At 43.2% G+C, this 16139-nt stretch overlaps 1 pseudogene across 1 annotated transcript in view; it reads right to left on the bottom strand.

The window, feature by feature from the left end:
- LOC311135294 (pyruvate dehydrogenase protein X component, mitochondrial-like) overlaps window positions 1-16139 on the bottom strand; it is a 94329-nt pseudogene that overhangs the window by 59943 nt on the left and 18247 nt on the right. The window contains exon 3 of the transcript XR_014615405.1: window positions 15815-15915. The product of XR_014615405.1 is annotated as a pyruvate dehydrogenase protein X component, mitochondrial-like (transcript). The remainder of the gene's footprint in view (window positions 1-15814; window positions 15916-16139) is intronic.

Raw genomic sequence — 16139 nt, 5'->3', positions numbered from 1 at the left:
AAATATTTAGTCAGCCACCAATTGTGCAAGTTCTCCCACTTAAAAAGATGAGAGAGGCCTGTAATTTTCATCATAGGTACACGTCAACTATCACAGACAAAATGAGATTTTTTTTCTCCAGAAAATCACATTGTAAGTGTATGTAAGTCTTCACAAGGTTTTCACACACTGTTGCTGGTATTTTGGCCCATTCCTCCATGCAGATCTCCTCTAGAGCAGTGATGTTTTGGGGCTGTCGCTGGGCAACACGGACTTTCAACTCCCTCCAAAGATGTTCTATGGGGTTGAGATCTGGAGACTGGCTAGGCCACTCCAGGACCTTGAAATGCTTCTTACGAAGCCACTCCTTCGTTGCCCGGGCGGTGTGTTTGGGATCATTGTCATGCTGAAAGACCCAGCCACGTTTCATCTTCAATGCCCTTGCTGATGGAAGGAGGTTTTCACTCAAAATCTCACGATACATGGCCCCATTCATTCTTTCCTTTACACGGATCAGTCATCCTGGTCCCTTTGCAGAAAAACAGCCCCAAAGCATGATGTTTCCACCCCCATGCTTCACAGTAGGTATGGTGTTCTTTGGATGCAACTCAGCATTCTTTGTCCTCCAAACACGACGAGTTGAGTTTTTACCAAAAAGTTCAATTTTGGTTTCATCTGACCATATGACATTCTCCCAATCCTCTTCTGGATCATCCAAATGCACTCTAGCAAACTTCAGACGGGCCTGGACATGTACTGGCTTAAGCAGGGGGACACGTCTGGCACTGCAGGATTTCAGTCCCTGGCGGCGTAGTGTGTTACTGATGGTAGGCTTTGTTACTTTGGTCCCAGCTCTCTGCAGGTCATTCACTAGGTCCCCCCACGTGGTTCTGGGATTTTTACTCACCGTTCTTGTGATCATTTTGACCCCACGGGGTGAGATCTTGCGTGGAGCCCTAGATCGAGGGAGATTATCAGTGGTCTTGTATGTCTTCCATTTCCTAATAATTGCTCCCACAGTTGATTTCTTCAAACCAAGCTGCTTACCTATTGCAGAATCAGTCTTCCCAGCCTGGTGCAGGTCTACAATTTTGTTTCTGGTGTCCTTTGACAGCTCTTTGGTCTTGGCCATGGTGGAGTTTGGAGTGTGACTGTTTGAGGTTGTGGACAGGTGTCTTTTATACTGATAACAAGTTCAAACAGGTGCCATTAATACAGGTAACGAGTGGAGGACAGAGGAGCCTCTTAAAGAAGAAGTTACAGGTCTGTGAGAGCCAGAAATCTTGCTTGTTTGTAGGTGACCAAATACTTATTTTCCACCATAATTTGCAAATAAAATCATTAAAAATCCTACAATGTGATTTTCTGGATTTTCTCAACTTGTCTGTCATAGTTGACATGTACCTATGATGAAAATTACAGGCCTCTCTCATCTTTTTAAGTGGGAGAACTTACACAATTGGTGGCTGACTAAATACATTTTTTCCCCCACTGTAAGTATTTGATACATTAGAAAAGCAGAACTTAATATTTGGTACAGAAACCTTTGTTTGCAATTACAGAGATCATAAGTTTCCTGTAGTTCTTGACCAGGTTTGCACACACTGCAGCAGGGATTTTGGCCCACTCCTCCATACAGACCGTCTCCAGATCCTTCAGGTTTCGGGGCTGTCGCTGGGCAATACGGACTTTCAGCTCCCTCCAAAGATTTTCTATTGGGTTCAGGTCTGGAGACTGGCTAGGCCACTCCAGGATCTTGAGATGCTTCTTACGGAGCCACTCCTTAGTTTCCCTGGATGTGTGTTTTGGGTCGTTGTCATGCTGGAAGACCCAGCCACGACCCATCTTCAATGCTCTTACTGAGGGAAGGAGGTTGTTGGCCAAGATCTTGCGATACATGGCCCCATCCATCCTCCCCTCAATACGGTGCAGTCGCCCTGTCCCCTTTGCAGAAAAGCATCCCCAAAGAATGATGTTTCCACCTCCATGCTTCATGGTTGGGATGGTGTTCTTGGGGTTATACTCATCCTTCTTCTTCCTCCAAACACGGCGAGTGGAGTTAGACCAAAAAGCTCAATTTTTGTCTCATCAGACCACATGACCTTCTCCCATTCCTCCTCTGGGTCATCCAGATGGTCATTGGCAAACTTCAGACGGGCCTGGACATGCGCCGGCTTGAGCAGGGGGAGCTTGCGTGCGCTGCAGGATTTTAATCCATGATGGCGTAGTGTGTTACTAATGGTTTTCTTTGAGACTGTGGTCCCAGCTCTCTTCAGGTCATTGACCAGGTCCTGCCGTGTAGTTTTGGGCTGATCCCTCACCTTCCTCATGATCATTGATGCCCCACGAGGTGAGATCTTGCATGGAGCCCCAGACCGAGGGTGATTGACCGTCATCTTGAACTTCTTCAATTTTCTAATAATTGCACCAACAGTTGTTGCCTTCTCACCAAGCTGCTTGCCTATTGTCCTGTAGCCCATCCCAGCCTTGTGCCGGTCTACAATTGTATCCCTGATGTCCTTACACAGCTCTCTGGTCTTGGCCATTGTGGAGAGGTTGGAGTCTGTTTGATTGAGTGTGTGGACAGGTGTCTTTTATACAGGTAACGAGTTCAAACAGGTGCAGTTAATACAGGTAATGAGTGGAGAACAGGAGGGCTTCTTAAAGAAAAACTAACAGGTCTGTGAGAGCCGGAATTCTTACTGGTTGGTAGGTGATCAAATACTTATGTCATGCAATAAAATGCAAATTAATTACTTAAAAATCATACAAATGTGAAGTGTACCTATGATAAAAATTACAGACCTCTACATGCTTTGTAAGTAGGAAAACCTGCAAAATCGGCAGTGTATCAAATACTTGTTCTCCCCACTGTATACGCTGCTGCTACTCTGTTTATCATATATCCTGATCCCTAGTCACCTTACCCTTATACATATCTACCTCTTATCACTCCAGTATCCCTGTACATTGTAAATATTGTAGTGGAAATGACTGACCCTGTATATTGTCTGCTTACTTACTTTCTCATGTTCATCTTATTTCTTATTTCTTCTGTGTTTTTGTTCTACCTTATGTTATTTTTAGTATTACATTGTTATCGATTTAATGCATTGCTGGTTTAGAGCTTGCAAAAAGGAATTTCACTGTACTTGCGCACGTGACATTACAACTTGAAACTTAATACACACACTATGCTCTTGTGATCTCTGATACATTTCAAGACTCTTCAAACCCCAGCTCTCACCCTCCTAGACAAGGATAGGCTTCACACTCGGGACTAAATAGTTCACAATTACTCCCTCGCCTCCAGATCGAAGAGAATGAGAGGTGGGAAGGAGGCAGTCTTATTTAGAGATAAAAAAAATACTGTATTTATGTGGGGTGTGTGCGTGTGAACTGATCTGCCAGGAGTGCGAGAGAGGGATTTGAGGCGATATGTTTGAATACTACATCATGTGACTTGTTACCCGGCAGACTACATTTTTGTCATTTAGCAGACGCTCTTATCCAGAGCGATTTTCATTAAAAAAATTTGTACTGGTCCCCCGTGGGAATCGAACCCACAACCCTGGCGTTGCAAGCGCCATGCTCTACCAACTGAGCCACACGGGACAAGAGTCCAGAGGAGGGAGGGAGGTCTCTCTCTCTAATATATCAAGTAGTCTGTAAATTATATGACAAAACACCCAATTTATTAGGGTTAACCAATGCATTTTGTATTATACTGTAACCTACAGACACGCACACACAACCACACACCATGAAATCCCCTCTGTCTCTACATGGCTCAGACTAGCCTTACTCACAACCCTAGAAGTGAAAAGGTAGCCTAATTGCTGTGTGTCTTAGACCCAAGAATAGGTCTAGGTGTGCTGCTGGTCCCTGCTGCTGTCTTGATGGGGAATTCCAGCCCCATCAGCCAGCCAGCCAGCTACAGTGTAGGCTAACTATCCCAGGTGCCAGGAGGGCATCAGCTCACAGCCCATTACACCACTGGCTTTACCTCTACTGAAAATGCCTGGCCACAGCACTGGCACGATAAATAGACCTGATCACAGTCCCACTGACATGGAGCACCAGATGGTACAGCCAGGCATATTGGCCGTATTGAGGATGGATATACAAACACACAAATGAGTGAGTGAGTGAGTGAGTGAGTGAGAGTACGTGCATGTGTGATACACTGATGGAAATGTAATATGTACAGTGTAACCGTTTTGAGTAAACATCCAGGGCTCTATTTGAACAAAGCTAACGCAATAGTAAATCTTAGCACTGGCGTAGCGTTATGGGTTCATGGGTGTGTCAGAAATATTTTTGATATTTTCACATCCGGAATTATGGGAGCAGTAGCTGGCAGTGGTGAGAAAGGGCTGGGTGTTGATGAATAAACAAGTTGTGGGTGTGTCGAAGCTTGCCCCCTTCCTGGCCAATCAGAATGTGCTCCATAGCTAAATGTGCGGTTGCTTCAACTTGTGTATTTATGGTCTATTATGTATTGTGATGTCATCAACTCCAATTCAAATGTTTGTCCGTTATAGCCTAGTTCGATAAATAGCCTGCCCCATATTTGCTAAATATGTTGAACATGTTTGCAGTCCACATTGTTCTAATTGCATTGCTTCAAAATGGAGATACACTGTTAAACATAGGCTGTAGCATTCACACTGATATAGGTGCTAGGCCCAATGTAAATTGCAATCTGGACATGGACATGCCAAACGTAGTCAATAAACAAGATTAAATTGATTAAGATGAAAATGGCCTAAAAGACAGTTTATACTTCTAATCAAAACAACGTGTTTAAAATTGGCTACAGTGCCTTCAGAAAGTATTCATACACTTTGAATTACTCAATTTTGGATTAAATAGATTCACCCATCTACACATAATACCCCATAATGACAAAGTGATTTTTCTGCAAATGTATTGAAAATGACATACAGAAATATCTCATTTACAGTGAGGGAACAAAGTATTTGATCCCCTGCTGATTTTGTACGTTTGCCCACTGACAAAGAAATTATCAGTCTATCATTTTAATGGTAGGTTTATTTGAACAGTGAGAGAAAGAATAACAACAACAAAATCCAGAAAGACACATGTCAAACATTTTATAAATTGATTTGCATTTTAATGAGGGAAATAAGTATTTGACCCCCTCTCAATCAGAAAGATTTCTGGCTCCCATGTATCTTTTATACAGGTAACGAGCTGAGATTAGGAGCACACTCTTAAAGGGAGTGCTCCTAATCTCAGCTTGTTACCTGTATAAAAGACACCTGTCCACAGAAGCAATCAATCAATCAGATTCCAAACTCTCCACCATGGCCAAGACCAAATTGCTCTCCAAGGATGTCAGGGACAAGATTGTAGACCTACACAAGGCTGGAATGGGCTACAAGACCATCGGCAAGCAGCTTGGTGAGAAGGTGACAACAGTTGGTGTGATTATTCGCAAATGGAACAAACACAAAAATAACTGTCAATCTCCCTCAGCCTGGGGCTCCATGCAAGATCTCACCTCGTGGAGTTGCAATGATCATGAGAACGGTGAGGAATCAGCCCAGAACTACACGGGAGGATCTTGTCAATGATCTCAAGGCAGCTGGGACCATAGTCACCAAGAAAACAATTGGTAACACACTACGTCGTGAAGGACTGAAATCCTGCAGCGTCCGCAAGGTCCCCCTGCTCAAGAAAGCACATATACATGCCCGTCTGAAGTTTGCCAATGAACATCTGAATGATTCAGAGGAGAACTGGGTGAAAGTGTTGTGGTCAGATGAGACCAAAATGGAGCTCTTTGGCATCAACTCAACTCGCCGTGTTTGGAGGAGGAAGAATGCTGCCTATGACCCCAAGAACACCATCCCCACCATCAAACATGGAGGTGGAAACATTATGCTTTGGGGGTGTTTTTCCTGCTAAGGGGACAGGACATCTTCACCGCATCAAATGGACAATGGACGGGGCCATGTACCGTCAAATCGTGGGTGAGAACCTCCTTCCCTGGATGGGTAGTCCAGCATGACAATGACCCAAAACACACGGCCAAGGCAACAAAGGAGTGGCTCAAGAAGAAGCACATTAAGGTCCTGGAGTGGCCTAGCCAGTCTCCAGACCTTAATCCCATAGAAAATCTGTGGAGGGAGCTGAAGGTTCGAGTTCCCAAACGTCAGCCTCGAAACCTTAATGACTTGGAGAAGATCTGCAAAGAGGAGTGGGACAAAATCCCTCCTGAGATGTGTGCAAACCTGGTGGCCAACTACAAGAAACGTCTGACCTCTGTGATTGCCAACAAGGGTTTTACCACCAAGTACTAAGTCATGTTTTGCAGAGCAGTCAAATACTTATTTCCCTCATTAAAATGCAAATCAATTTATAACATTTTTGGCATGTGTTTTTCTGGATTTTTTTGTTGTTATTCTGTCTCTCACTGTTCAAATAAACCTACCATTAAAATTATAGACTGATCATGTCTTTGTCAGTGGGCAAATGTACAAAATCAGCAGGGGATCAAATACTTTTTTCCCCTCACTGTATATCTCACTAGGTCAGGGTTTTTTAGTTTTCAAATATCCACCATTTCTAATGTGTCCATAATATTTGTGATCATAATATTTGTGATCTCCTATAGTGCGTATGTCATTGTGTGTTTCTATGCATGTGTCTATGTTTGTGTTGCTTCACGTCCCCGCTGTTCCATAAGGTGGGTAAATAGGAGGCTGGACGCTGGACAGCCTTGACGAGTTCCCCGTTTAATGGCAAACTGTGAGGTGCATCGGTTACCCGTCAAGACCATTGCAGAGGGGTACTATACAGTGTTTTCTACATAGTCATAAACATTTAGCCAAATCCCATACGTTCCATAGTATACGAGAGGTAGGACAATTAGTGACAGTCAAAGGCCTTCTCCGCATCAATTGACAGGACTGCACAGGGGGGTGGTATATTAGGTGTAATGTGTATTATATGTAGGAGACGTCTGCCCAGTAACACGAGCCTACCAGACAAGCTAAATCACTTCTATGCTCGCTATGAGGCAAGCAACACTGAAGCAGGCATGAGAGCATCAGCTGTTCTGGATGACTATGTGATCAAGCTCTCCGTAGACGATGTGAGTAAGACTTTTAAGCAGGTCAACATTCACAAGGCCACAGGGCCAGACGGATTACCAGGACGCGTACTCCGAGCATGCGCTGACCAACTGGCAAGTGTCTTCACTGACATTATCAACATGTCCCTGACGGAGTCTGTAATACCAACATGTTTCAAGCAGACCACCATAGTCCCTGTGCCCAAGAACACTAAGATAACATGCCTAAATGACTACCGACCCGTAACACTCACGTCTGTAGCCATGAAGTGCTTTGAAAGGCTGGTCATGGCCCACATCAACACCATTATCCCAGAAACCCTAGACCCACTCCAATTTGCATATCGCCAAACAGATCCACAGATGATGCAATCTCTATTGCACTCCACACTGTCCTTTCCCACCTGGACAAGAGGAACACCTACGTGAGAAAGCCATTCATTGCCTACAGCTCAGCGTTCAACACCATAGTGCCCTCAAAGCTCATCACTAAGCTAAGGACCCTGGGACTAAACACCTCCCTCTGCAACTGGATCCTGGACCGCCCCCAGGTGGTAAGGGTAGGTAACAACACATCTGCCATGCTGATCCTCAACACAGGGGCCCCTCAGGGGTGCGTGCTCAGTCCCCTCCTGTACTCCCTGTGCACCCATGACTGCATGGCCAGGCACGACTCCAACACCATCATTAAGTTTGCAGACGACACAACAGTGGTAGGCCTGATCACCGACAACGATGAGACAGCCTATAGGGAGGAGGTCAGAGACCTGGCCGTGTGGTGCCAGGATAACAACCTCTCCCTCAAAGTGATCAAGACAAAGGAGATGATTGTGGACTACAGGAAGAAAAAAAAAGAGGACTGAGCACGCCCCCATTCTCATCGACGGGGCTGTAGTGAAACAGGTTGAGAGCTTCAAATTCCTTGGTGTCCACATCACCAACAAACTATTATGGTCCAAACACACCAAGACAGTCGTGAAGAGGGCACGACAATGCCTATTCCCCCTCAGGAGACTGAAAGGATTTGGCATGGGTCCCCAGATTCTCAAAAAGTTATACAGCTGCACCATCGAGAGCATCCTTACTGGTTGCATCACTGCCTGGTATGGCAACTGCTCTGCCTCCGACCGCAAGGCACTACAGAGGGTAGTGCGTATGGCCCAGTACATCACTGGGGCCAAGCTTCCTGCCATCCAGGACCTCTATAACAGGCGGTGTCAGAGGAAGGCCCTAAAAATTGTCAAAGACTCCAGCAACCATAGTCATAGACTGTTCTCTCTGCTACCACACAGCAAGTGGTACCGGAGCGCTACGTCCAAAAGGCTTCTTAACAGCTTCTACTCACAAGCAATAAGGCTCCTGAACAGCTAATCATGGCTACCTGGACTATTTGCATTGTAATATATAATCTATCCTTGAAAATGATCAGTGCCTAGCACAGTAAAAGGTATATTCTTTCAGCTGTGGATTATGCACTCTCCATATATCTGCTAGTGCAAAATCAGAGACCATATTTCGCAACGCTATGTTGGCTGATGGTGCACTACCCAATTTGTTAGATTTATCCGTTGTCGGGTTGAGTGTTGTATTCATGTCACCACCAAAGACCACATGGAAATCAGATATTGCAGCAAGTATTTTGGATAAAGAAACAAATAATCATAAGTATTGGGGGCATATGCAGAAATTAAAACAACTATTTTGCCAGAGAAAATGCCTTTCACATAGGCAATCATTCCTTCTTGATCATTCCCTTGGTCTAATATATGAAACTTGAGATTACGGCAAAACATAATAATAACATACATAATAATTACCCCTTTTTGTTTTATTATTAGCAGAAGAAAAGGCTGCCACCTTGAAGTTGTTGTTTTCTATTTTGCGTATATCATCCTTCATTATATGAGTTTCCTGGAGCATGGCAATACAGTGGGGGAAAAAATATTTAGTCAGCCACCAATTGTGCAAGTTCTCCCACTTAAAAAGATGAGAGAGGCCTGTAATTTTCATCATAGGTACACGTCAACTATGACAGACAAATTGAGAAGAAAAAAAATCCAGAAAATCACATTGTAGGATTTTTTATGAATTTATTTGCAAATTATGGTGGAAAATAAGTATTTGGTCACCTACAAACAAGCAAGATTTCTGGCTCTCACAGACCTGTAACTTCTTCTTTAAGAGGCTCCTCTGTCCTCCACTCGTTACCTGTATTAATGGCACCTGTTTGAACTTGTTATCAGTATAAAAGACACCTGTCCACAACCTCAAACAGTCACACTCCAAACTCCACTATGGCCAAAACCAAAGAGCTGTCAAATGACACCAGAAACAAAATTGTAGACCTGCACCAGGCTGGGAAGACTGAATCTGCAATAGGTAAGCAGCTTGGTTTGAAGAAATCAACTGTGGGAGCAATTATTAGGAAATGGAAGACATACAAGACCACTGATAATCTCCCTCGATCTGGGGCTCCACGCAAGATCTCACCCCGTGGGGTCAAAATTATCACAAGAACGGTGAGCAAAAATCCCAGAACCACACGGGGGGACCTAGTGAATGACCTGCAGAGAGCTGGGACCAAAGTAACAAAGCATACCATCAGTAACACACTACGCCGCCAGGGACTCAAATCCTGCAGTGCCAGACGTGTCCCCCTGCTTAAGCCAGTACATGTCCAGGCCCGTCTGAAGTTTGCTAGAGTGCATTTGGATGATCCAGAAGAGGATTGGGAGAATGTCATATGGTCAGATGAAACCAAAATAGAACTTTTTGGTAAAAACTCAACTCGTCGTGTTTGGAGGACAAAGAATGCTGAGTTGCATCCAAAGAACACCATACCTACTGTGAAGCATGGGGGTGGAAACATCATGCTTTGGGGCTGTTTTTCTGCAAAGGGACCAGAACGACTGATCCATGTAAAGGAAAGAATGAATGGGGCCATGTATCGTGAGATTTTGAGTGAAAACCTCCTTCCATCAGCAACTGGCCTAGCCAGTCTCCAGATCTCAACCCCATAGAAAATCTTTGGAGGGAGTTGAAAGTCTGTGTTGCCCAGCAACAGCCCCAAAACATCACTGCTCTAGATGAGATCTGCATGGAAGAATGGGCCAAAATACCAGCAACAGTGTGTGAAAACCTTGTGAAGACTTACAGAAAACGTTTGACCTGTGTCATTGCCAACAAATGTTATATAACAAAGTATTGAGAAACTTTTGTTATTGACCAAATACTTATTTTCCACCATAATTTGCAAATAAATTCATTACAAATCCTACAATGTGATTTTCTGGATTTTTTTCCCTCATTTTGTCTGTCATAGTTGACGTGTACCTATGATGAAAATTACAGGCCTCTCTCATCTTTTTAAGTGGGAGAACTTGCACAATTGGTGGCTGACTAAATACTTTTTTTCCCCACTGTATCTACTCCTTTCCTATTCATAATAACAAGACAACTAGTATGTTTTTTTTTTTTCTAATTTCATTTATGCCCTGTAAATTCCAAGAAAGTACAGATAGCTTAACCATAAACATTTTGTTAAATATTTTGTTGCAAATGCAATATTGAGTACATTCTCATTTTAATGTAAATAAAAAAGTAAATAGATGAGTAATCAATATATCAGCATAGCATATGTAAAAATAAAATTACATTTCCCAAGAGCCCTCCCAGATCTCAACTCATAAACCTCCCCATTTCCCTCCCCTACCCTCTCACCAAAACAGGAATACACGTGATTATATTTCAGTTGTTTAATACTCGTAAAATCTACAGCATCCCGTTCTCGTAGACTCCAACAGCTCTGCATCCAGTAACAAATGGCCCATCCACAGCGCCCCCTCAATGTATTTTTGTCAGCTTTTGATTTTTAATGAATTTATAATTATTATTTTTATGAAATACGAGATTCACCGGCACAAAAGGCACACCTCTCCTTCCCTGGGTACTGTGCATCATGGCTGGATAGGTTGAACTTCTGCTCTCAAAATCCATGGCATTATCAACTGCGGTACCGTTAAGACCTGCTTTTTGAGTCTCAAAGTCTCAACCGCTAAACATTGACATACATTCTGTCCACAGTATCAATCCACCCCCCGTCCCCCCCCCCGCCCTTCATAACTACATGTGCCATATCAGCCTTTTGTGTGTGTTCACGCATATTGTAGGTTCACAGTAATAATAGCTGTGTTTTGGCCAGTGTGTGTGTATTGGTGTGATTGATTGCATCATGATCAGATTTTCATATTGAAGCCATAAGGTCAGGGTAGAGGTTGGGGTAGCGGTTCTGTAATCGGTGTTGATGCGTACCCCACCCCCTCTATGAGTAACATCCCCCTCTCCTGCAGCCTCATTTATCAATCATACGTAGGCACAAATCTGTGTGTAAACCATGCATGGGATAATTTCTAAGCAAAGTGCTAGATTTATTAACGTAAATGTTTGCTTAAGAGTGTGCGTACATTTATGCACAGCCATGACCATGTGTACGCCAAGTGGTGGAATACGGGAACTGTTTATCAAGCGTAGAATGGGGAAAATATATGTTGAAAATGTGTGAAATTGAGAGAGTAATAATTAAATAATTGTTCAATTGTATTTTATTTCCATTGTGAATTCATGCAACATATCTTGACAGGCTATATCATATAATTTGATCACATCAGTGCATTTGTTACAATAATAATTATCCATTTAAAGTACAGTAATTTGTTAAATTAGAGATACATGTGAAAGGGAAACCATTGTTGAAATACTGTAAAATACTGAGATAATGGGAAATCGAATGAGAGATCGCTGATCTTGCTCTGTTGGACGATTTGCCAAAAGCTGCAATTCGCAGAGTGTGCATTTTTAGAGGCAGGTGGGACTTTTTTTGCAGAAAGTACAGATTGTTTTCCCTTACAGGATTTTTGTGAGGATTTAGGACCTACTTTTAAAAGGCAAACATGTCATTCTGGTGCACATGCAAGTGCTATCCACCCTCAGCCGATCGGCATCTCACAGCCCTCGATGAGCCAATGTTTTGGATGCAATTATCAGCGAAACAAACTGTAACATACAACCATTGCACAACAGGTTGAAGTCAACAGGGGTTTCTTTGCCATCAATGGGTTCACAAATACGAACAGAGCAATAGACAGCACCCACATCACCATAAAAGTACCATCCCAAAGCGAGTTCAAATATGTGAACAGAAAAGGCTTCCACTCTTAATTAATGTGCAGGTGATAGGTTATGTAATGCACAAAAGACACTGCTTAATTTGGTGGCAAAGTGGCACGCACGACTCGTTCATTCTGCCGAACTGCAATGTTGGCCTATACGCCTATGGGAGGGAGCTGTTGAGGATGGATTGCTTATTGGTGAGTGTTGCCTACTCATTTGAAGTATATAATATTTGCCATCGCTAAATAAACTTTAATTGTCCTAATGGTACTCTCCTCGTAGATATGTTTTTATTTTTACAGGTCAAGCCACAACCGAGCGAGCCAAATAAAACATTTTGGTTGTACTCAATCTCTGACACTAGCACCTCTATTTCAGTATCGGAAAACTATATATTTTCTCGGTTGTGCAATTGCATTTCATGGTACGGTGATGTATATTCCCCATGGGCTTTAAAGGGTTGACCATGTATGTTTAATTAGGAGTGTTTACAAAATGCAAATAGCCAAGGACGTGCACAAGCACTGAGGCTGAGAACAATTTACACCACCCTTCAAAAGTTTGGGGTCACTTAGAAATGTCCTTGTTTTCGAAAAGAAAAGCAATTTTTTTGTCCATTAAAATAACATCAAATTGATCAGAAATACAGTGTAGACATTGTTAATGTTGGAAATGGCTATTGTAGCTGGAAATGGCTGATTTTTTATGGAATATCTACATAGGCGTACAGAGGCCCATTATCAGCAACCATAAGTCCTGTGTTCCAATGGCATGTTGTGTTTGCTAATCCAAGTTTATCATTTTAAAAGGCTAATTGATCATTAGAAAACCCTTTTGCAATTATGTTAGCACAGCTGAAAACTGTTGTGCTGATTAAAGAAGCAATAAAACTTGCCTTCTTGAGACTAGTTGAGTATCTGGAGCGTCAGCAATTGTGGGTTCGATTACAGGCTCAAAATGGCCAGAAACAAATAACTTTCTTCTGTAACTTGTCAGTCTATTCTTGTTCCGAGAATCTAGTCTATTCCATGCGAGAAATTGCCAAGAAACGGAAGATCTCGTACAACGCTGTGTACTACTCCCTTCACAGAACAGCGCAAACTGGCTCTAACCAGAATAGAAAGAGGAATGGGAGGCCCCGGTGCACAACTGAGCAAGAGGACAAATACATTAGAGTTTCTAGTTTGAGAAACAGATGCCTCACAGGTCCTCAACTGGCAGCTTCATTAAATAGTACCCGCAAAACACCAGTCTCAACGTCAACAGTGAAGAGGCGACTCCGGGATGCTGACCTTCTAGGCAGAGTTGCAAAGAAAAAGCCATATCTCAGACTGGCCAATAAAAATAAAAGATTAAGATGGGTAGTTGCTCAAGATACTCAACTAGTCTCAAGAAGGCCAGTTTTATTGCTTCTTTAATCAGCACAACAGTTTTCAGCTGTGCTAACATAATTGCAAAAGGGTTTTCTAATGATCAATTAGCCTATTAAAATGATAAACTTGGATTAGCAAACACAACGTACCATTGGAACACAGGACTGACGGTTGCTGATAATGGGCCTCTGTACACCTATGTAGATATTCCATAAAAAATCTGCAGTTTCCAGCTACAATAGCCATTTACAACATTAACAATGTCTACACTGTATTTCTGATCACTTTGATGTTATTTTAATGGACAAAAAAATAGCTTTTCTTTCGAAAATAAGGACATTTCTAAGTGACCAAAATCTTTTGAACGGTAGTGTATATTTATCAATGGTTATCTCCTACCAGTGTGCGTATGACGCTCGTAGGATTGTTTGATAAATCACACTTTTTCTATACGTACGAACATTCTAAATTCCATTCGTAAGTAGTATTTTAGAATCATTTCCATGAAATATTGATAAATGAGGCACCAGATCTTTAGCCTGTGGAGCCCCAGGAGCTAGGTTGAATGCTGTTAGGAGGCTGCAGCAAGGCCTGACCCTCATAAATAACCCCAGTGGAGCTCTGCAGGCAGCCTGACTAGCCCATACCCTGCCCTATCCCCACAGGCTGCACATTAAAGTGGCTGCTAAATTAGAATCCTAGTGTAAGTATTTAGAGAGAACCATAATACACTCACTGTGGGCTAATCTGTGCTGTGACCTACAGAGAGCAGAGACCATACTGCCCCTGCCACACACAGCCAAGAAACACATCCCTCACACACACCAAGAGACTGGTATGCTTCCTCTCCAACACCCCCACTAGAGGCTGGGCCTGGGGTGAGTTGTTGAAGGGTGGAGTGTTCAGGGGTGGAGTGGGGTGTTGATCTGGATGCTGTCTGAGCCTGGGGGGGGGCTTATCTAATTCACTGCATCCCTCTCTCTCTCTCTTTCTGCCAGCTCCCAGCCCTCCTAAGCCGCTACCCCCAACTCGTGGACCGTTGCCATGGAAACTACCTCATCCCCATGGCAGCTGAGACATGGATCAGAAGGAGGGAGAGAGGGGGATGATGAAGAGAAAGAGAGAGAAGGCAATAAAAAAGACAAAATGAGAGTGAGAGAGAATGAGCACCACAGGAATAGAGCAAGGGCTAAAAAAGACAGAGACATACAGCGAGAGCGAGATAATTTTAGCTAACCCTTTTCCTAACCTTAACCTAATTATTTGAACCTGCTACGTTAATTCTTCTAACCTTCTGCGTAAGTTCTCCTAACCTGCTACGAAAAGTCAAATCTGACGTTAATTTGACAAAAGCTGGAACCCTTCTAGCCATGACCGAGGGAGAGATAAATTATAATAATTGAAAGTACATAGATCACTTCCCCTGCTGTTAGTGATAACTTGGTCCAGTCCATCCTATTGGAATATCGAAGTAATTATCTAAGTACTTCCAATATGCATGTGGTAGAGTAGACCAGCTCCATATCCGCTCTTTATTTAGGGTACACTCACAGACACCACCTGAACCACAGCACTAAAACAATATGGGCATGCTGAGCTGTGCTGTGCTACACAGCCTGGTTTGCACTGCTAATTGCCAGTAGGACACTGTTCTAAATGATGTGACACTCACTGGTCGGATGACTGACTGGAGGGGACAATGACATCAGCTTTGAGACAGGCAAGGGTGTGCGTGTGCATAATCAGGGTCACCTAACTAGTTGTTGAATGCTGGGTTCCACATAAAAAGGCCAACAAATAAGTCATTATGGCTGCTGGATCATTTAGCTCTGATAATGAAGAGGATGGAGGAAAGGATGGAGTGTTTTCCAGGTGTAGCAGTACCACACTGAGTTACCATCAACATCCTCTCTCTCGTTAGGATGTAATAGGAGGCGTTTTCCATCTCCGCCAGATCGATCTGACAGCTTTCATGCCACTGTTCTGAGGGACACACGTGGCGCAGTGCTGATGAGAGACAAGTGATCTGTCCGTCTTTGGCAAAACCATTAATTTTCCCACATCAAACAGAGAGGGAGAGATAGAGAAAGAGAGAGAGTTGTCACGAAGCACACCTCATCAGTGATGTTCTGCGAATTATAGAGGCGGGAAGCCCAAAGAGCTGCCACATGCACACACACTGTTCACTCACCAGTATTTTGGCCAGGACACCATCATCGATGGACTCCAGGGTAACCACGGCCTTATCCGTCTCGATCTCACAGCGAGCATCGCCAGCCTCCACCGCAGGACACAAGCAACAGTCAGACCATTTAGGATGTAATCAAAGACTTAAGCTAATAACTGCTTAACTAAATAAAAGATACACGTAAGATAAGCGAGAGACCGTAGTATAGAAAGTCCATTTCTGTAACAGCCTGATCATTAGGCTATATCTGGCTACATACATACATAACACATCATCTATTGATAGAAAGGATGGACTGCCTCTGCTTCATCAACTAGTCGGACTCTGT

This window comes from Coregonus lavaretus, assembly GCF_964263955.1.
Source record: "Coregonus lavaretus genome assembly, chromosome: 9".
Taxonomy (NCBI): domain Eukaryota; kingdom Metazoa; phylum Chordata; class Actinopteri; order Salmoniformes; family Salmonidae; genus Coregonus; species Coregonus lavaretus.
This window is presented reverse-complemented; position numbering and strand designations above follow the sequence as displayed.